General features: G+C 37.3%; 1 protein-coding gene across 10 annotated transcripts in view; it reads left to right on the top strand.

Moving 5' to 3' along the window:
• Positions 1 to 24,099, top strand: part of ANKS1B (ankyrin repeat and sterile alpha motif domain containing 1B) — a 1,305,582-nt gene that overhangs the window by 736,814 nt on the left and 544,669 nt on the right. The gene's annotated exons all lie outside the window — the stretch shown is intronic.

Below are 24,099 nucleotides of genomic sequence, written 5' to 3' on the forward strand. Positions count from 1 at the left end.
GGTGATGAATTCTGCCAAACTGGGTCCTTCCCTTCAAGGAAGAGGTTATCTTCTGGCTCAGGATATATTTAGAAATTTTATCCAGGAACTAGGACCTGGAATGAGGGCTATCAGACTCTCCCTGATGCCCTGTCCTACTGTGTTTTAGCTGGTATCCAAGTTGAAAGACAAAGTCCTCTTTACTCTCCCCTCTCTTCTTCTCAAGCAGAAGGAAGGTGTATCTCCTGGAGCTGCGAGCCATGCTGCTTGAGGTTGAGTGAGGGGTGGCACAAACATTCCCTTGCCCCCGTGGCTGGTATCTCACTAGGTTGCATGCACCCCAAATTCACTGACTCTCAGCTTAGAACAGCATCAGGACTTGCCCACGAATTGCAATTCTTGTGGCCTAGACCATCTTTCAAGTTTATTTAGAACCCCAAAGCACTTTAGCTTATGTTATTGAGCCTGACAGAACTCAAATTCTGACAATACTGCTAGGTGATTCCCCTCTGGCTAAGGCTGGTCTAAATGTTCACTCTTTGGGTGCCAGCTGAGTTCTGCCGTGTGTTACTCCATGTTATGACAGCACAGCACTGAATTTCAATGCAAAGTCCCACAATTACTGCTCTCTTCCTCCCCCAAGCACACAGATTCTCTCTCCCTGCCACACAGTCACTGACAGGGGATAAGGGAGGGGTGGCATCAACATCTTTCATACCCTTTCAGTGCTTCTTTCATTGGTATGATGTTAAAACCAAAGGTATTATGATCACTCACCTGAGTTTTGGTTCTTATGAAGGTGTTTCCTTATGTGGATCGTTGTTCAATTTGATATTCTGCCGGGGCAACAATTGCTGGAAAGTTCTATTCAGTCTTTTGCTTCACCTTCTCTAGACTCAGTCATTTATACCTAGATATTTATTGAAGAGAAATGAAAACATGTGGCCATATAAAGAGTTTTATACAAATGTTCATAGCAGCTTTATTTCTAATAGACAAAACCTAGCAGCAAACCAAATGTTCACCAATAGGTGAATGGATAAATAAATTATGCTATATCTATACAATGGAATACTCTTTGGCAATAAAAAGGAATGGACTATTAATATAAACAGCATGGATAAATATCAAAATAACTATGCTGAGTGAAGGCAGGTGGACAAAAAAAGTATATACTGTATAATTTCATTTAGATAAAATTCTAGAAAAGCTAAACTTACCTATAGTGACAGAAAGCATATCGTTTGTTGCCTGGTGGATAAGAAGATAATGAGGGACGTGAGTGAGAAATTACAAAAGGGTAAAAGGAAATTTTTGGATGATAGATATGCCCATTTTGTTGATTGTGATTATATTTTCATGCATATATCTAAATCTGAAAACATTAAATTATATACTTTAAATGTGTTTAGTTTATTATATGCCAATTATATCCTAATAAAAAATAGTAATACATATACACACTATATAGATATGTACAAACATATACAGGCACCATACATATAAAAGGATGTCAGTGTAACTGGAGAATAGTGAAGGAGAGAATGACTCAATATGATGTTACAGGGGCAGGGAGGGGCTGGATCACAAAAAACCTTAAAGACCACAGGGAGGAGTCCAAGTACTGTAGGGAGCCGTTGGAAGTTTTAAGCAGAGAAATGATTTGATTTGATTTACATTTTAGTAGGATTATTCCAAGTGCTACATGGAGAATGGATTACAGAAGAGCAACAGAAGCAATGAAGAGACTGGTTGAAAAGCTTTTGTCATAGTCCTGGCAATAAAAAAAAAAAAAACACTGGTTTGGACTAAGGTAGCAGGAGTAGAAATGGAGGGAAAGATACATGAAAATAAAATCTTACTAAAATGAATGGCTTTCTGGATTGTTAAAATTTAGATTTGGATAATTTTAGGGACTTATGATTTGGAATATTATTTGTAAAGCATTGTTATAATCCAGATCACATTTCACCCAATGCAGCCGATTGTATTGTCCATCTTACCAGTAGCCTGTTTTTCTTGTTTCTCTACTTTGAGCACCCAAGTGCTAGCAGTTTAGGGTAAAGCACGCAACTCTTTCTTCTCTCTGCACTGCTGCCAATTCTCCCTTACAAAGAAGCTCTACTATACACAATTTAAATCCAACTGGGTTGGGGTGGGGAAGAGGAGAAGGGATAAGAACTCGAAATAGAATCTGCTTGAGCCTGATACTAGGATCAAATGATCCCCTCAGATTCCTTACAGATTGTTTACTACTTTACTAGGTAAGTTTCGGTGTTACTCTGCAATTTGTCTCTTCTTTCTGAAACAGTATTCCTACTTCATGATTCTTGTTGTCAAAGATAGTCCTCAGGGTACCCAGAACTTATTTAGAATTATTTAGGAGGAGTCTTGTTAAAGAAAAACAAAAAAAGCCATTCAAATATTAATTCATCTATTCATTTAGTTTTTCCTTCATTCTTTCAATAAGTATTGAGAGTAAATGTTGAAAGCAGAGAAATGAAATAAAAGCAAGAGATTGTGGGAGGGTATTATTTCAACTACCCCTGGTTCATTCAGTAAACATTTTCGTTAGTCTTCCTAAGTAAGGCTTATTTTATTTTCAGAACTAAGAGAACCCACATGTGCATAAAAGAAAGCATAGACTTTCTTCAAAGACAGATGATCCTGAATCACTACGAGGTGTCTAGCTACAATAGGTTTTAACAGCTGCAGTGAAAGGTCTACTTCCAGCTGTTTATATACAGATAGTTCTTCCATAGCACTGAAACAAATCTTCTGAAATTAAATTATTTGGTGAGCAGTTAAATGTTGAAGTAAGGATACACTCCTGCCAGGTGATAAAGAACTCATCCTCCCTCCATTTTCCCAGCTTCACATTAGTGATCACTCTCCTTTAAACCTGACTCCTCACAAAACACAGGAAGAGAGCAAACACAAAAAGAGGAATATCTGATAACAGTGAGCTCTATGACTGAAAAATGTATAACTAATAACTGAAGAATAATGAGGCTCTTACTTCCACAGCCAACACTGTTGGACTAGACGGTTCATATCTGAGGACCTGATTGAGAAGCCAAAAAATAGAAGGAAGCATGAGAAATCTGGCATCTACCCAGAATTTCACCAAGAGTCAGGAATAACATTTATTAAGGACATTCTAGGTCTTATGTATGCTTTCTCATGTTACTTCTTTTCAGCCTTTGGAAATCCTCTGACCTAGGAATTATTTTCTGCATTTTTCACTTATGGAAACTGAAACCTGGAGAGGTCTCATTAGAATGAAGACTTACATTCTAAACATCTCCTCTGACATTCCCAGCTGCTCCCTTTTGTTCTCTTTTCTTTGACCCCTAAACATCAGAATGCTCCAGGCTTAGTTCTTGTCTCTGCTATTTCTTCTCTTTCTCTCTCAATTAACCTCAATAGTTTATTGTCTTATTCATGCTGATGACTCCAAACTTTATATCCCTAACCTGAGTCTCTGCAACTTTTGTATTCAGCTGCCTACTTGACTACTTGACATCTCCATTTGAATGTCTAGTAGGCATTTCACCCTTTAAATGTCTAAAATAAAACTGTAAATTCTCACAGCCATAAAACCTGTTCCTTGTTCAGATTTCCCCATGTCAGTTAATGAAACTCCATCCTTTTCACTTGCTCAGAACATTTTTAGCACGTCTTTTTTTTGATATGCCACATCCGATACATCAGTAAATCTTGTTACTTCTATGTTCATCTAACAAAGCCTAACTGCTTCTCACTGGTTGCATACCTAATATTTTAGACCAAGCCATTGTCTTTTCCTGCCTGGATTGGGAGAATAGCCTTTTAACTGGCTTGCTTCGACCTTCTCTTGCCTACAGTCTATTCGCACTAGAGTAGCCAGAGTAATCTTTTGAAAACACACGTCACATCTCTCCCCAAAACCTTTCAAGGTTTTTCATCTCATAAATCAGTGAAAACCAGAATCCTTATAAAAGAAAGGCAAGGTTTACATGAGCTGGTCCTATGCCTTGTTGAACTCATCTGTTACTGCCCTCTCCTTTGCCCACTTTGCTCCAGGCACACTGGCATTACTATTCTTGAACATACGAAGTATAGTCATGCATCAGGGACTTCGTACCTGCTATTTCCTCTGCCTAGAATGCTCTTCTCCCAGGTAGCCAAATGATTTATTTCTGCACTTCCTACAGTTCTTTACTCAAACATTGTTTTATCAAAGATGCTTTCCTGACTACCACAAAATAGCAACTTCCTCCCCTCACAACACATCCATCCTCCTTACCATCTATATTTTTCTTAATTGCATTTATTATTACTGTACATACTATACATTTGACTTTTCCTTTTATCTCTCACCACAAAAAGGTAATCTCCATGAGAACAGGAATTTAGTTTTGTTCCTACTGAAAGCCCAGCACCTACAACAGTGTCTGGTATGTATTAGACTGAATCTTACAAAACCATTATTTTTGTAGTTCAAATAAAGTTGAATATCAGCATCTTTATGGTTCAATTTAGTAGATTCTCAGTAAACATTTGTTTAATTGATGAATGAATTAAAATTGATGAATTAATTAAACCTATGACAGCCTACTTTCAAAGCCCATGTTCCTCCTAGTATACAACTCTACTTCTCTATTAATGAAATTGCTCCCTGGCAAAATGTTTCCTACTTCTCACAGTTTCTTTTATTTGTTCACGGTCATGAAGTTTGATACACTAGTTATGGGCATTTGTATAGCCAGAAAAAAATAATAAAAGTATGCTGGTGCTTGCTAATTGTTTTGAAAGTACCCGCCAACAGACGGTATTTGTTCTTTGTCTCTTAAGAAGAGCCAGACGGAGCTTGCAGTGAGCTGAGATCCGGCCACTGCACTCCAGCCCGGGCGGCAGAGCGAGACTCCGTCTCAAAAAAAAAAAAAAAAGAAGAGCCAGACTGGATGAGTCAAGTCTGAACATTGCCACTGAATTCAGCTACTTGGGCTAGACTCCATGCCTTCATGTGAGCTAGAACACTGGTCATGGCAAAGCACTCCTCTGCTATCAGTTCATGACTCAGACTTTTCTCTTCTAATTTTGAAAATTCACAAGCAAAGAGGTATTCATTCCACTGAAACAGTTAATTTTTAGTTACATTTTGACTTGAGTGAATTACCCTTCAATTTCATAAAAAATCTAGCATGTAATATGTGCTGTAGTAAATACCACTAGCTGCCATAATACATAATACATACTCTGAGTGGATCAGCACAATAAGTGTTTATTTCTCATTCATGTTGCAGTACAATGAAGGTAGACCAGGCAGCTCTCTTCTCATGCTTTATTCAGGGATCCAGATGCCTACCATTTTGTGGCCCCACCTTTCCCTTGGTTCGTAGAATCCTCTCCATCCATTCAGTAGATGAGAGAAGACAGCAAGGATTCTCTGTGGAAGGGCTTACGGTTTGGGCTCATGTGTTAGTCAAGGGTCTCCAGAGAAACAGAACCAATAAAGTGTGTGTGTGTGTGTGTGTGTGTGTGTGTGTACGTGCATGTTTGTGTGTGTGTGTGTGAGAGAGAGAGAGAGACAGAGAGAGAGACTGATTATAAGGAAGCTCATGCTATTATGGAGGCTGACATATCCTAAGATCTGCAGTCAGCAAGCTGGAGACCCAGGAGAGCTGATGTTTCCATTCAAGTCTGAAAGCAGAAAAGAAAACAACATCTTAGCCCAAAGGCAGTCAGTCAGTGGAAATTCCTTTTCACTCAGCCTTTTTGTTCTAGTTAGTCTTCAACTGATTGCCCTACCCATATTAGAGAGGGCAATCTACTTTACTTAGTCTATCAGTTCAAATGTTAGTCCCATCCAGAAACACCCTCACAGATGCACCTAGAATAATGTTTGGCCAAAGCCCACAGCCCTCTGTGGCCCCATCAAGTTAACATAAAATATACCATGGCAGCCCAGAAATAAAACAAGTAACTTGTGTTTACATAAATTGTGCTTATATTCCATTGCCCAGAACTAAGTAATATGGTCACCTACCTCTAAAGGATAGTTGAGGAAGAGAGTCAGATTAGGTATCCAGCAAGACAAGGAGAAGACATTTATGGTGAGCACTGGCAGGCCCTGCCAAACAATATAGCTGCATAACTACTCGCTAGCATTCCTCGATGTTAGAGCTTGTTACAAAATTTTGCAAAATTCATCTGTAAAAAAGTACTGAATTTTTGATATTTGGATAAAATATCAATTATGAGAATTGTTTATAATACAAATGAGCTGCTGATTCCTTTAATTATTATTTATTTTCTTTAATTTTTTATTTTTTTGAGACAGGGTCTCACTCCTGTCACTCAGGCTGGAGTGCAGTAGTGCAATCACAACTCACTGAACCCTCAACCTCCCAGGCTCAGGTGAACGTCTGACCTCACCTTCCCAGGTAGCTGGGACTACAGACATGCACCACACGCCCAGCTAATTTTTTGTAGAGATGGAGTTTCACCATGTTGCCTAGGCAGATCTTGAACTCCTGGGTTCAAGTGATCCAGCCACCTCAGCCTCCCAAAGTGCTGGGATTACAGGCATGAGCCACCATGCCCAGCCCCTAGTTATTATTTCTCAGTAATTTAGACAGTTACAGAAACCCCCATCTCATTCCTATATTTGTTCATTTTGAGAACATATTTTATAATATTCAACTGCACTTTACCAGGATAATCAGCATTTGTCAAAAGATAAAGCTTCTACAACCTCCCCCAACCCCACCCCACAGATTGCATGCTTCCATTTATACGAATTGTCTAGAATAGGCAAATCTATAGAGAGAGCAACTGGATTAGTGGTTGCCTAGGGCTGGGGGTGGGAAGAGTGTGAATGAGGAGTGACTGCTGCAAGGTTTCTTTTTTGGATGATGGAAATCTTCTACAATTAGATTATGGGAGTGGCTGTACAATTCTCTAAGTACACTAAAAATCATTGAATTGTATACTTTAAATAGATGAATTTTACAGTATGTAGATTATATCTCAATAGCCCTTTTCCTTATAATAAAGTTAATGTAGTTCAATTAATTTTTCTTGTTGGTGAAAGCTTTCAGATTACCTCCTAACCCATGTCAGCCTGAAAAGAAGGGTTGGCAGAAAATGCTGAGGAAGACTCAAAGCACAAAAGGACAAAGGCAGGAGGATAGTTGGAGCCTAGGAATTCAAGGCCAACGCGGGGCCAGTCAGTGAGTCAACGAGTCAGCGAGTCAACGAGTCAGTGAATGGGCGTGTGTTGAGGGCCCACACCATTTCAGGCACCGTTCTGGGACCTGAAAATGGAAACACAAAACCATGGCCTTTGTCTTCAGGGAATTCACAATCTAGTGAAGGAGTCAGACTTGCACAAAGTGCCATGTACTATATTTTAGGTGCAATAATTTAGGATAATACAAGATCATATGAAGCAAAAGAAAGGCTAGTCATACCTAGATATTTTAAAATATTTAATGCAATTGCATTTTCCACAACCAGTAGAGACTTTTCCTTATATTTTCAGGATGGCTTGTACTTTTTATTTTTTTGCTTGAAGTATTTCCCTTTCTCCATTTATTTTATTAATTTACATATTAATTTAACAAATATGTGCCAGTTAGGTTGTTAGATATTGGGACATGATCATATACACAGAAGATTACAATCCTTCATGCAGTATCTGTATTTAACTCAGCTTGGGGAGGTTTCAAAGGCTTCTTGGAGTAGGTGATGCCTGGCCTTGGTCTTGAAGGATGAGTGAGAATCAAAGAGAGGGGGAGGAAGCACAGAAGAGGGTACATAAAAGCATATGGAAACAAGATATATTTGGAGAACTTATTTTTTCCTGTGTCTCTGTCCATACTAGTTAAGATAAATATCAACTGTGGGAACAGACACGTCCCCAAAATTGTAGTGGTTTATCATAATAGCAAATATTTTCCTTGCTTATATAAAGTCCAAATGATGGGGCCTGGACACAGGGGTTTATTCAGAGACTTTGCAGTATTCAACACGTGGCTTCCAAGGTCAGCCTCAGTGTTGCTATCTAGCCAGCAGATGGGAAAGACAGTGGAAGATTGCATGAAAGGTTCTGCATGAAAGGTTCTCCTGGGCCAGGCCTGGATGTGGTGTGCATCACTTCTGCCTGCCTTCTCTTGGCCAACTGTCTGTCACATGGTCCCACTTAAATGAAGGGGGCTAGGGAAATGTAATTCCTGATGGGTAGCTGCTTCCCAGCAACACAGCAGCTCTATGCTGTGGAAGGGAACATTAATCTTTGGTGTACAGCTTGATTTCTGATATCCTCACTTGAATAGTTTTATCTTTTATGTCATAAAGTGTAGAATTATGTCTGTGGATTATTATCACTTTCATCAGTTTGCTCACAAATCAAGTGAATCTGCTGAGAATTATCACAAAGCATGTTCAAATTGTCTCCTGAGTAGGAAAGACAAATATCTATTGTTCAGGCTACCAGATGAGACCTATTCAGGAATAGTCTATGGGGCAATACTTCACAATGGTCTGTTCCACCCCATAAATGTATATTCAACCTTACAGTGATCAAGAACTTACCTTTTTATCTGAGTTCCCTTAAGACTCAGCACCAGTTAGTGACTCATACCAATTCAAAAGCACATATTATCTTGAGCCATATCTTGACTGCATAGGGTTCAGTTTTGCTTCCCAAGCTACTGAACAATACTGAGGACTCAAGGACTTCTGTAGAACTGGGTGAGCCTTGGAAGTAAAGGGAAGAACTCTTTACTAACCCACAAGTGCTTCCTTGGTTCTATCTCCAACATTTCATACACATAGCTTTAGATCCTCCTATTTTATTATTTTATATTTCTCTCCAATAAACAATATTCTTTTTAATTTTCATAGACCCTTTCTGCTGGTAAAATCAACATTTCCTTGGATTCTCAGCTGCCATTTTTCGATGTGGCATCAAAGTAGCTTTGATAACTTTTATGTGGCCTGTGAAGGAATCCAGTGATTTTGGTTTTGCTTTTAACTCATGGTAAGGGTAAATAGGGGTGATCTTCCTTTCATTGGGTACTCCTGTGGGAAACACACACAGTCACATTTTAAAATAAAACTTTATTTACTAAGAACTACATGGCAGATAGGAATGGATGAGGGAGAGTGCTTATCAGATAGCACCTGGAGACCATCACGTCTCAGTTTTTTAATGCATCAAAATAACAAGTTCTCTTTTGTACTTGAAGATATCTCAAGAATCCTCTCAAGAACAGCTCTGTGATCATCAGGTTAGGAAGTAAGCCCTCATGACAAGTAGGGGAGAAGGGACCTAGTGATATGGCAAGGACGGGGAATATAAACATAAGTTAGGCCAGGCGCAGTGGCTCACGCCTGTAATCCCAGCACTTTGGGAAGCCAAGGTGGGCGGATCACGTGGTCAGGAGATCTAGACCATCCTGGCTAATATGGTGAAATCCCATCTGTACTAAGAAAAAAAAAATACAAAAAATTAGCCGGGCATGGTGGCGGGCGCCTGTAGTCCCAGCTACTCGGGAGGCTGAGGCAGGAGAATGGTGTGAACCCGGGAGGCGGAGCTTGCAGTGAGCCGAGATCATGCCACTGCACTCCAGCCTGGGCCTGGGTGGCAGAGCGAGACTCCATCTCCAAAAAAATAAATAAAAAAATAAGTTAGCTGACTTCAAAAAGGGTCACAGTGTTTATCTAATAAAATATTAAGGAACTATAGAGAGATCATATAACTTATCCAGAAAACTAAAACATTACAAAACTATTAGAGAGCCTCCATATTTGTTGAGCCTTCCACTTTCTCTACTGACTGATATGTAGCACAGTCTTATTACAGAGAGGGTGATTTCTTCATCTGCTGTGTATAAAATGGCGGGCACCGTGTGATGTTTTTTAAATGTCTGATTCCATTGTCAGAAGAAGGTTTTATTATCTTCACTTTAAAAATGGCGTATAGTTTTACTAGGGCTGCCATAACAAAATACCACAGACTGGGTGACTTAAACAATAGAAATGTATCTTCTCACAGTTCTGGAGGCTGGAAGTCCAAATCAAGGTTCCAGTAGGGTTGACTTCTTTTGAAGTCTCCCTCCTCATAGATGAGAGAGATGCTCACCCTCTTGCTTCCTCCTCACATGGTGGCCCTCTACTCTGTGCAAACACATCTCGAGTGTCTCTCAACATGTCCAAGTTTCCTATTTTTATAAGGACATCAGTAATACTGAATTGAGGCCCATCATAACAGCATCATTTTACTTTTATCATCACTTTAAAGGGCCTGTATCCAAATACAGTCACAGGACTAAGCTACTAGGAGTTAACAGCTTTAGCATTTGAATTTTGGGAGGAGATGGGGACATAATTTAATGCCCAAAATTTAATGCCCTAAACCTCCTAGTGAGATGAAATATTCACCCAGAGCTTCTCTAACTCAACTCTCATTCATAAAAAACTAGTAAACCTCATCCTTTGTCTGCTAAGTAAGGACTCAGTATAATCTAACAGGGTAAGCATGCTAAATTATTCTGGCATAGGGAGTAGGTGTTGTTTGTATTCCTACTCTTTGAGGTCCAGGACAATTTTTTCTCTTGAAAAGTTTACTCCTTAATTTACTAGTTCTGGCATCTCAGGGAAGCATCATCAACTTCATTTTAATTTTTAAATTGCTGACACTGGGAGCTAGTGTCACTCAAAATCATTTCTTGGAAAATTGAGACTGAAGATGATTTTAGCAGGTTAGCTATCCCAGACTGTGACAGATTGTATTTTGGATGACCACAATATCATCTTTCCATCTTTACATTTTCCTTATAATATGATAATGACATTTTCCCATCAAGAGGTGAGATTTATATTTATGTTTGGATATGTATGGCTGGTGACTATGGCAGAAGTGACACTAAGTGGCCAGGTATATACCCCAAAAGAATTATATTGAAGAGATAAATGCACTCCCATGTTCATTGCAGCACTATTCACAATAGCCAAGATTTGGAAACAACCTAAGTGTCCGTCAGCAAACAAATGGATAAACAAAATGTGGTACATATGTACGATAGAGTACTATTAAGCCATAAAAAAGAATGAGATTCTGTCATTTGCAACAACACAGATGGAACTGGAGGACATTATGTTAAGTGAAATAGGCATAGGAAGACAAACTTTGCACGTTCTCACTTACTTGTGAGAGCTAAACATCAAAACAATTGAACTCATTAAGATAGAGAGTAAAATAACGGTTACCAGAGGCTGGGAAGACTAGTGGGGCAGAGGATGGTTAATGGGTACAAAAAAATATTTAGATGCAATGAATAGAATCTAGTACTTGATAGCATAGCAGGGTGACTATAGTCAATATTAATTTATCGTACATTTTAAAATAACTAAAAAGGTAGAATTAGATTGTTTATAAAACAAAAAAAGGATAAATACTTGATATGATGGATACAGCATTTACCCTTCTGGGATTATTATGCATTATATGGCTGTATTACAATATTTTATTTACTCCATTAATATATACACCTACTATGTACCCACAGAAATTTAAAAATAAAAACAATTATTAAAAAGTGAACTTCAAGACTAGGGTCATAGGAGGCAATGTAGATTTTGCCTGGTTCCTTTGGAAAGCTCACTCTTAGAACCCAGCCACCATGCTTTAAGGAAGTACAATAGCCATGTGGAGAAGTCATGTGTACTCTTCTGGCTATTAACCCAAGTAAGGTCTCATTTGAAAGCCAGCATTAGCCACCAAACATGTGAGTGAGAAAACCTTTGCATTGACCCCAATCCTATCCACTGTCTTACTGAAACTGCATTTTTAAGATACTATTTTATATAACAATAGAGGTTATATTGTTATATTTTATATAACAATATTTTATATAACAACAAATTTTAATACCTGGAAATACGATGCTATTATCATGTCATATTGTAGTATCCTATAACATATGGTGTAGGTTTTGAACCAAGTAGCAGGAAGAAACTGAAAGGGCATTGAAAAAGTGTTAGTGAAAGTGCTTCATGAAGAATGCTGGGGAAAGACTAAAAAGGCAGGTGTTAGCAGAAGCGCTGGGTAGATCATCACTGGGAGCTTAAAGGAAAGTACGGAAAATGTAACTGGAAGCTGAAGGAAAGGAGATTTTTGTAATATGGTGATAGAATGTCTGGCAATTCTGTTGCTTGCAATAACATGGAAAATAGTAAATGTATCTAATGACAATCTAAGATTTCCAGGCAGAATATTGAAAGTGCCGCCTAGCTTCTTCTTGCTACATGACAAAATGTGAGAAAACAGAGATAAGTAAAAGAATGTACTGTTAATTACAAAGGGGGCAAGATTATTTGTATTTTAAAAAAGTGGTTTTTGTTCTTAGTCTCTCCAGATGTCAAATGAAACTAAAATTAATAAATTACTTCTGGGTTAGAGTTCAAATCCAGAACGCTATCAGGGAAGTACAGTCTAGGGTGTAATCCCTGGATATGCTTATAAAATTCCTTATTAAGCCCTCAAAAGATCAAATATGGTGACTTATAGAAACTTTCAGACAGACAGAAGACCTTAGACCTTAAGGGCATGTCTTGAGGCTCCTCCGCCCTAAAAAATAAGGGTTCTGAGAATCCAAGGACATTGCAGAGCAGCGATGTCCAATCTTTTGGCTTCCCTGGGACACATTGGAAAAAGAATTGTCTCAGGCCACACATAAAATACACTAACAATAGCTGATGAACTTTTAAAAAATCACAAAAAAAGGCTGGGTACGGTGGCTCATGCCTGTAATCCCAGCACTTTGGGAGGCCAAGGCAGGTGGATCACGAGGTCAGGAGTTCAAGACCAGCCTGGCCAAAAAATTAGCTGGGCATGGTGGCACGCGCCTGTAATCCCAGCTACTCTGGAGGCTGAGGCAGAGAATTGCTTAGACCTGGAGGGGTGGAGGTTGCAGTGAGCCGAGATCATGCCACTGCACTTCAGCCTGGGCGACAGAGTGAGACTCCGTCAAAAAAAAAAAAGAAAAGAAAAGAAAAAGGAAAATATCACACACACACACAAAAGAATCTGAAAATGTTTTAAGAAATTTTGCAAATTTGTGTTGGGTCACATTCAAAGCATGCAGCCCATTTAAGAAATTTAAGAAATTCTGCAAATTTCTTAAATTTGGACAAGCTTGTAGAGAGTCATGCAACAGTCTTACAGGGAACTCAAGGTAGAGAAAGACTTATGTCAGAAAGATTTGTGGATATGACATTTATCTGATTGTGTGAATTGTCAATTAGTAGATACAAACCCCACAATGTTTTTAGATAATTTTTCTGGTGGAAGCATCCTAGCTTGGAGAAGAAGAGACAGAGAAAGTACAATATATAAAGAGACCTTTGGACCCCCAAGCTTTTATGAACAGAAAGCAGGCATAAGACTGTTTCTTATATGAAAAGAAGGATCATTCAGAGGGAGGAAACAAGAGCCCAGAAAGTAGAACTAAGAACAATAGTGAACAACTCCAACTCAGTAAGATAGTGCACTACTCAAGAAATGCAATCTGTACCCAACAGGATTTCAGAATGTCTATGGACCAGTAACTTGCTCAACTTCCATTTTCCCTCTTTTTGATTGCAGATATCTGTAGAGGTTATCCTATGCCTGTCCCACCACTGCATGTTGGATTTATGGGAGAATATTATTCTCCAGCTGTAGCGTGATCCAGAGATATTGGCAGGGTCAGTAATAGCACTGCACAATAGTCAGTGGAATAGCAAATGCATTGTAGAAGTGTATGAACAACTTCAAGACATTATTGAAGCTTTATAAGAAAAAAAAGCATATCTTCAAATGATGCTTTTTATAAAGTCGCTCAAATGGTCTGGAGAAGAAAGGAATTTATAGGTTTTATCCTTAAAAATGATTATAATCCAAACTCTCAAAATGTATGTTATATTCACATTTTCTGCTAATTAGTGAAACAAAGGAAATTACTTAATTCTTTACTTCAAATTTTATTTTTAACATTTTTAATTGATATATAATAGCTCTACATATTTTGGGGCTGCATGTAATATTTTGATACCTGTGAACAGTGTGTATTGGTCAAATCAGGATAAATGTTTGACATGATGGATATCCCAATTATCCTTCTCCTGAACGCTTCAAGCCTTCATTATACTCCAGAGTTCCAAAATAGTTATACCAGACAGATTCTGCTAGAACAATTATTGTCTAAGCAGGGAGATAGATTTCTTGTGCTTTCTACTTCATCATTTTCCCAGAATTGTCTCTTGCCTGGATTTTAATATGTTATTTCTCAAGCACTAACAAAGTGTTCTGGAGAGTGTTCTAGTCACATGGCCCTTATCTATTATATCTAACAAAGATGTAATCCCTGGGTTAGCTCTGAAACTGGACAACAGTTCCCTTCTTTTATTGCAATCACTTATGGTCATTATAAACCATAAAAATATCATACTGGAATCATCTCTGTATCCACAGTGTTTGGTCCATAGAAGACACTGTTTATTGAACAAATTGTCTCACACTAGGGTCCCTGCACAGTTCCCACTAGCAGTTTTCCCTGGCCCCTTTTGGAGTGTCATCAGGTGAACATTGATAATCACTGATTCCATCTCCCAACTGAAAGACAAAAAACAGAACATCTGATATCTGAAAGTTTCACTGACATGTATTCTATTAGCACCACGAACTCTCATTCCCACATGCACCTTTGATTTGGTAAGTATGACTGTTGTACCATCTCTGATGAGATGTAACATTTATAATCAATAAAATCAACTGTTACCTCCAACTGTTACCCAGTCCTTCCTTCACTCCAGTCTTGGTTCATCCTTCTTCCCGGCAACAGGTCCTACTATGCCATGTTGCTAAGACCTTTTCATTTATCTCTTCAACAAACTAGTTTTAAGTGCCCATACTTTTTAACATTTCGTAAATATATATATAGTGTTTATTGACTGACTGCTGACTGAGTAAATGAATATGATGTGTCTCATACTGTGGGTGAATAACTTTTTAATTTAACTTTTTAATTATTGATGTTATAGCCCCTTCTCTTAACTAATTATTTTAACTGAGCAGCTATTCAGAATAGGTCTTATAATAGAAGCTAGGGATACTAATTTAAAGAAAACATTATCCCTAATCTTAGGAATATTTCACTTGAAGGATAGATATGCACAATTAATTAATTATTTTTCAATGCAGTAGATATAAACAAAATGTTTTTATAGAATGTTAAGGGAGAACAAAGAAGTAGTACCTAACCAAACCTGAGGAAAGAGAAACAAACAAACAAAAAAAGGCTTCATGAAGTTGGTGATTCATGAGCTGAGTCACAGGATGAGAACAGCTAACCATGTGACAGTAAACAGGCAGAAAGGAGCCAAGCAAAGGCATTCTAGACACAGGAGATAGCTGAACTAAAAGAGAGAGGCCATAAAGAATGTGATGAATTGGCAGAGCTGCAAATAATTTGAATTTGCCAAGGTATAAAGTGCAAGGCAAGAAGTAGTGAATGTTATGCCAGAGAGGAAGGCAGGGACTCTGTGAAACTGAAGAGAAGGCATTGGGCTTTATCCTTTAGATTAGTCTCTGATCACTTCAAAACTCATTTAAAGACACAATCATTAATTTTTCCATGTCTGTAAATGGATTATAACTTTTATTTTTCTCATCTTCAGTAATAAGATCTATGAAATTGTTAATGTGCTAATTGATGGTTTGTTTTGACTCACATTAAAATAAATTTTAAAAACTATTAAATTAAAATATTCTTTTTTGAACTAGTTAAAGTGATACTGCACACCACTCTGTATGGTTCGAGAATATTCATTTGGAAAGTGAATATGAAGAGCTTTGTGTAATGGAGTGACATCATTAGATTTGAATTACAGAGAACAATCCAGCTCTGGTGCAAAAAAATGGATTTGAGGAAGATGAGGCTGATGTTAAGGAAACCAGCTAGGGAACTCTTACAGGTACTCAGACAGGATATTATAAGGACCTGAATTAGGACACTGTGGATAGATGTTATTTCAAATACTTACCACAGAGTTTGGGCACTAGGGATTCAGTAGTTAACGTGGTTGATAATGTTCTTACCTCCATAAATCTTACATTCTAGTGGGAGGGAGGGGACAGAAAATAAGCAAAAAAACAAATATAAGTAATCTCAGGTAAATAAAATAGGAAGATGATACATTAGATAGGAATGACTGAAGGAGGTAGGAGGCAGTGAGTGGTAGGTGGGGTGAGGGCTAAGATGATGATTACTTTAAATTAGGGACCAGAATAGGCCTCTCTGAGGAGGTGATATTTGAGCTGAGCTCTCATAATGAGAAAGGGAAAACTCTAAGTAAGAAAGAGCAAAGCATTTCAATTTTAGAAAAGGAAATAAAATCCGATGGGCTGAGATATTGACTAGGTAGGAGAGAAGGAAGAGTCAAGGATTGCCTAATTTCAAAGTTATGTCTTGGAACCCCATTGATCAACCTAACTGGGGCCTTTTGTGAGTTTCACATAGTCTTACCTCACTTTCACTGCAGTCTCTGTTAATCAAGGGACTCTGTTACATGTTTTAATATTGTCGCTATCTTTTTTGAAAAATGTACTATTCATCTTCCTTTGGTTTAATGCCAAAAATTCTCACCAGAAATGTCTCCATATTTTTATTTCAAATGGAACAATGGCTCAGTCAGTTATCAAGTACCCCTGGCATCACTCATGTAAAATATGCTTTTAAAAATACTGAGCAAGTCGGCCGGGCGTGGTGGCTCATGCCTCTAATCCCAGCACTTTGGGAGGCTGAGGCAGGCAGATCACAAGGTCAGCAGATCAAGACCATCCTGGCTAACACGGTGAAACCCCGTCTCTACTAAAAAATATAAAAAATTAGCTGGGCATGGTGGTGGGCGCCTGTAGTCCCAGCTACTCGGGAGGCTGAGGCAGGATAATGGCATGAACCTAGGAGGAGGAGCTTGCAGGGAGCCGAGACTGCACCACAGCACTCCAGCCTAGGCAACAGAGTGAGACTCCATCTCAAATAATAAAAATAATAATAATAATAATAATAATAATAAAAATAATAATAATGAAGAAGAAGCAGCAGCAACAGCATCAAGTCTTTTAAATTGGTGAATTTATGTGAAAACGTGTGACAAAAAAATCTGCTTATTTCATCGCAAATAAATTAATAAGAACTCTAAGAGTTTGTTTAATGCAATTTTATTCTAAACGTATTCAATATTATGTTAGAGTGATGGCTTCCTTTAGCAGTGTTGGAGACTGCATACAAGAAGCATTTAATTATGAATGCCATCATTTGCTCAATTGATGCCTGTCTTTTATGTGCAAACCATAGATAATTTTCTCTAAATAAATGTAACCATGAAAATAATATTTAAAACAGGAAGATTAAAAAATGTATTTGCTTGATATAAAACGAAAACTGCATAGTCAAAACTAACTGCCTTAGTGACAAATAAGCAGCTCTTAAATTCAAATTGCAAAGGTATCATCTGTTCATTTAGGAGTCATTTCCCAGATAAGAATTAAAGAATGAATTTTAAAAATAATATCAGGATTTTGTTTTCAAGGAGAAGCTGATTTTAAAGTAATATTAGAATTATGCTCTGTGTATTTGTAATGATTTTCAGCAAGCCGTTACATAATACAACCAACGACACCTGATTTTATGCTCAATGAATTAATAAGGAGTATAAATTTCATTTTGCTTTCCAAGTTACATTATATTCCAAAGACAGAACTCATTGTCTCAAATGGCGTTCCCTAATGAAAAGATAACGGAAGTGGAGAATATTTGGAAATTTAAACCCTCCTTTCTTTTTATCATCAGTGAGTCCATGCCCTTGACTGTCATATTGTTGCAGTTTGTGCTTCCAGATTTTTCTGCTACTGTGTCAGCTATAGCATAAAACAGGAAAGTGATTTTTTTTTTTAAATTTAGAATAAAAAAGGGAATTGTGCTTTCCTATTACATTTCTTTATATCACTACCAGCATGTGTGTATTTTGGAGTTGGGGGTCCTTTTATGCCCATTATCTTAGTCTCCAAGTTTTCAAAGTTCTGAGTCAGGCAGTGAATACCCACTGAGGACAAAAACTACAAGGGGTGAACTCTATGTCATGGCCCTCATAGAAGAGGCCAAGGTGACACAGACATAACAGCCAAACCAATTGCATGCCTTAAACATTGATGGAACTGAGAATTTAGCCAGTCTGATTTTCACTCAGCCAAGATTCCCACTTCCATTTACAATAAAGTGAACAAGACCTATCCAGGTATAAGCAACTGCTTAACAACTTAGGACCTCCTGTCCCCTTTTTCAAGGGGACTTATGTTTCTGCTCTGAATTCTAGTAGTGTTCAGAAAAACAAAGTTACGTTTAATATGACAAATATTGAGATCGCTGTCTATAGAGTTTCTGCATCAGTTGCCTTAAAATATACATCTCCCAAATCTTAAATGAAAGAGTGCTATAGATGGCTCTCAAAAACAAGTTGAGTTCTCTTGATAGTCGTATACCTATTTTTTCAAGTTGACTGAGCTATGTACTGTGTTAAGAAGTTTGGAATATAGCACCAGTGAGGTAAGAGTTCCAACCCCAGAGTAAAATTTGGGTTTGAGTCCCACTTCTGCTGATTACTTTGGTTAGATTACTTATATCCCTCCAACGTTATAACCTACCTTTGCAACCTTATTTTTCACCATTCTCCCTTCATGTCTTCTTTCAGCAATCATACATACAAAACGACTCAGTTTTCTTGTGCCGTCTGTACTTTCCGAGCTCCATATCTTTGCTTGTGCATGCTTCCTCTGCTTGGAACGCCCGTCACTCATTTCTACACATCTAAGTCCTGCCTTGTCCTCCAAGGCTCCATTTTTTTCCAGAAAGATTTTATTTTGTCTTCTTCTAAAGCTCACAAAACTTCTTTAAAAATATATGTTATAATGTGTCTGGTTTCATGTTTTATAAGCTGTTCAAGATAATGGACCTTGTTTGATTAATTTTTGTCACTCTAGTGCCTCAGTATGATACGTATGTGTGTTGAAAGATTGAATGAATGAATGCATGAATGCATGTACAGCCAAATAATCTTTATTTTCTTATTGATAAACTGGGGGAAATAGTACCTGCCTCACAGATTATCCTATTATATTTAATTATACGTTGGAAATGTATATCTTTTATAAACAATAACAGGCTCCAAAAATGTAATATATTTTAATTCTATTTTATAAGAGGAACTAAATTATTACTGACATATATGTAGCAAGAAAGAGAGAGAGTCAGGAGAGAAAAAAATTAGGCATAAAATTATTTCCCTGTGTTATGAGTCAGGCTTCAGCAAGGATTCTTTGATCATGAGTTTGGAAAGGTGCATTGTATGGAAAATTCATTGCTTGAGCAATTGAAAGCAGCTCTTTCATCTCTGAATTGTTCCTGTCAAACTGGTCTGGATGTTGAGTTGATCCTTGTCCTTTATAGTGATGCACATGTCTGAATGTCACTTATTTGGAGATGGAGCTCTGTGTTTTAAATTTGCAGCAATGAAGCCAAAGAACTCCTTGGAGTTGCAATCAAGGTGCCTATTTGTTCCCAATACTCTTATGATACTTAAAGTTCAAGTGAAGTTTTCAGTGAATCCATAATCATATTCATAACAAAAGCAGACCAGGAGGAGAGTTTAACAGTAACCAGGCAATTCACCAAACGTTTTGACAGGGACTATTGCTCTGCTACCTAGCAAACATCAAAAGCACAGCACCTTGCTTAGTGTCTGGCATACAATAGTTGTGCAATAAACATTTAGAATGAATGGAGATAAAAGTTAGGACTCATATGGTTTTAGGAATTCCATTCAGAATAAGAAAAAATAAGCAAAAGATTAAAATTACGAGAGATTAATGGGTTTCTATTAACCCTTAAACCCGTGACTGTAGACTTGGTAGTGGTGTGGAAAATAAATAACCCACTGTGTGATAAATGATGAGTTGTAAGGAAACCCTCTGAAATGTTATACTCTTTACTCTGTCCATGCCATTTGATTACTTTCCAGGCCAAGAAACCAATACAGCGTAGCCAGTAAGAGCACAGCCTCTAGAGTCAGACAGACCAGGGCATGGAAATGGGCAGTTTTACTAACCAGTTGTGTAATTAGACAAGTTATTTAGCCTTTCTAGTGTTGCTCATTATCTGTAAAATGGAAATTTTTATAAGCCTTAAATAAGATAATGGATAAAAAACACTTAACACAATGCTTGGTCCATAATAAAGATCCAATAAATGTTAGCCATCATTTTCTGCATATCAGAGACCCTTACAAAGCAGATACTCTACGCATTCCTCTTATGTAGCTCACTTAAACCATGTAAGCCTCAGTTTCCTTGTCTGTAAAATGAGAATAATAAAACCTATATCACTGGAATGTTTTGGTGATTAAATGAAATGATACATAGAAAAGCACTATATAATTATATGAAAAACTTTTAATATTTCATATAAGGTAAGGCATTAAGAGAAATATAGAAGATTTCTCAGAAAAACAGAAGACTGAGTGCATTTTTCTAGTTCACTCCTTTCTGTATTACCTTGGAAATGACCAATAGATATAAAAGTAAGGAAGAAAAACATCTGTATTAGTATGGGAAGTTAATAATGGGTGACATCTACACGCTGATTATTTCAAGAGTTCCTGCAAGATAGAAGGCAAAGTGAACTGGATTGAAGACTGAAATGGACTGAAGATATGTAATTCCCCATATGTGAAGAACTCTCCATGGTAGTAACTGAAGAAGACTTCAGAAGATTAAAGCAGGAAGTAAAGGAATACATGGGGTCGGTAAGGAGGTACCATTGGATCCTGCCAGTCCCACTGGAAAGCAAGGATCATGACTTGCTTACTCCTCACTTACACTGAGGGGAACATTGTCACAATTGATTCTTAATGAGGACAACTGTGAGAAGCAAAGAATGAGGACACTGCCCCAGTTAACTCCTAGCAACTCACCTCAAATATAGAAAAGAAACACTGGAACAGAGAAAAAAGTCCCTCTTGTGACTGCTGTTAGTTCTCATCCTCTCCTAACTCGTGATCAGTAGAACAGTGGTTCTCATCTCTCAATGTGCATCAGAATCACGTGGAGGATTTGCTAAAGCAGAGATTGCTGGGCCCACCCCAAGATGTTCTGGAGCAGGACCTAAGAATGTGCATTAATAGTAAGAATCAAGTGGAGAGTTTGTAAAATTATAGATTGCTGGGCCCATCCCCAGATATTCTAAAGTGAGGCCTAAGAATATGCATTTCTAGTAAGAATCAAATGGACAGTTCATAAAAATATAGGTTGCTGGGGCCCACCCCCAGATATTCTAGAGCAAGGCCTAAGAATTTTCATTTCTAGTAAGTGTCCAAGAGATGCTAATGCTGCTGTTCTGAGGACCGCACTATGAGAACCACTGCTGTAGACCTGTACTGTCCTTCACAGTAGCCACTACTACATGTGACTATTTCAAGTAAAATCTAAGTTAATAAAATTAAATGAATTTAAAATTAAATTCTTGATTTGCACCAGCTACATGTCAAGTGCACAATAATCATGTGTGGTTAGTGGTTACCATATTGGCCAGCACAGATATAGAACATTTCCCTCATCACAGAAAATTCTACTAAACAGCCCTACACTAGACTGACGAAGTAAAACTGCAGTGAACATGGCCACCACCAACCACAACTACAGGAGGCACATTTGTATTATGTGAATGAAGGACCCTAGAGTTGTGCAATATGGCGGAACTGGCAGTTAACCTAAGCTTTTCCTTTCTTCTCTGTTTTGAATCCTAAAGGTGAAAAGGAGAATTTCCTAAATCCCTGACAGAATTCATCCCAGGTCCCCAAAACAGACAAGCTAAGACCACCCTTTCCAACAGTGAGCAAATAGAGAAACAGCTGGACACATTAAATGATACCTAAAAAGAGAAGGCTTGTTCTGAGGAATGAAAACAATGCCATCCTTTGACATAAAATTTTTCTTAAGAAAAGAGAGTTTTCCAAAATGCTAACATCAAATGGATCTCAGCGATATTCAGTAGACTAACGCTGCATGAAACCAGACTAAGCAGTCATGAAGGGTTAAAACTAAGATCATAAAGGTTTCATGTGGTTGAATAATATTCACATCAAATTCAAAACTGTAAAGAAGGTAAAAAATACACTGGATCATGGGAAACCCAAGTCAGTAAAGTAGAATATGAAGACATTTAATAGACAGAAGAAATGTATAAATAAAAATTACAAGAGAAAAGATAAAACACAGGGGAAAGATCCATGAGATCCAATATGCATGTGATAGGAATTTTAGAAAGAGAAGCATAGCAGTGAAGTAAAGTATCAATAAAAGAAAACTCTCATTGTTTGTTTATGAGCTAAAGAATGCCTAGAAAAATCAATTACAGATTTACTGAATTTAGCAAAATTTATGAAATAAATAATTTTATAAGGAAATTTTAAATTTTTATAATTTCAAGGATAAGGAAAAAGTCATATAAGAATCTAGAGAGGTATTAACATAATAAAACAGGTTACTTGCAGAAGACAATGGGGAATAATTTTTAGGAAAATGGATTTGAACTTAAGATTCAAGAATTATATGCCCAGCCAAGGTGTGCAAGATCATAGTAAGTCATTTTCAGATATGTAATTGTATTAGTCATTCTCACACTACTATAAAGATACTACCCAAGACTGCGTAATTTATAAAGAAAAGAGGTTTAGTTGACTCACAGTTTCACATGACTAGGGAGGCCTCAGCAAACTTAATAATCATAACAGAAGGGGAAGCAAGCATGTCTTACATGGCGGCAGGCAAGAGAGAGCGAGTGTGTGTGTAGGAGGAACTGTCAAGCACTTATAAAACCATCATATCTCATGAGAACTCACTGTCATGAGAACAGCATGAGGGAAACCATCCCTTGTTGGAATTAAGTGGGGATTACAATTTGAGATGAGATTTGGGTAGGGACACAAAGCCAAACCATATCAGTAATTTAGAAAACAATCTATCTCTTTGAAGTAATTGCTCAAAGATATACTTCAGTTGATCAAGGGATAAATAATTAAATTCTCAAGAATGGGCAAGGAAAATAGTAATGTAAAGGATTCTAGAGTGTAAAATAAAACTTGTAAGACATAAAATGTTTTCAAATAATTGTTCTCAATATTGTTGTAACACGATAAATCTAAAAGAAATTGAAAAGAGAAGATATAAAATATACAGTAATATAGTATCAGCACTTTACAACCCATCTTATTTTAATATAAATTGGAAAATGGGGCATGGGCATGAGTGTGGAGTCAGGGGAACAGAGATAACAAGTCTGCTAATTCTGTCATTTTAGAAGTGTAAATGATTTAACAGTCAGAAGCATGAGAACCTTGTTCATGTGCTGCTCCACTACTTAGTAACCCTGTAACCCTGGATGGTTACTTAACATCTAAGCATTCAACCCCTCACCTACGAAATGAGAATACCATAATACCCCAGAGTATTATGGGGTATTCTGTGTGGGAACATTGTGTGGGAATGAAACCAGATAATGCATCTGAAGTACTTAACACCTATAAGCACTCAGTAATATTAGCTATTAACTTATAAAGAGAGAAACAAAAATTTACTCATGAAAACAGAGAAAACAGATCCGAAGGTGATTTTGGTAACATAAAAGTAATGAGTAACAAAAACTCACACACACACACATTCCCTAGTCACTATGAAAGACCAAATGTACTTTATAAAAAGAGAGAAACAAAATCAAATGTATCAGTTATTTGAATATTTCAAGAATTGATATGATACAGTGAACAAAATAAACATGTCTCAAATTTTTAGGTGAGATTTAAATTTTTTTAAATTACATAAACAGAGTGATCTTATTTTCATTGAGGGAAAATATATATCCATAAAATACAAAAGAAAAAATATGAAAATGTTCATAGTAACTGTCATTAGGTGTTGGCATTATGAGTGTCTTTTTCTTCTCTCTTTACTTTTACTAATAACTAGAATGAATATATATT

The sequence above is a fragment of the Trachypithecus francoisi genome, unplaced genomic scaffold (genome assembly GCF_009764315.1).
Source record: "Trachypithecus francoisi isolate TF-2019V2 unplaced genomic scaffold, Tfra_2.0 Lachesis_group11, whole genome shotgun sequence".
Classification (NCBI taxonomy): Eukaryota; Metazoa; Chordata; class Mammalia; order Primates; family Cercopithecidae; genus Trachypithecus; species Trachypithecus francoisi.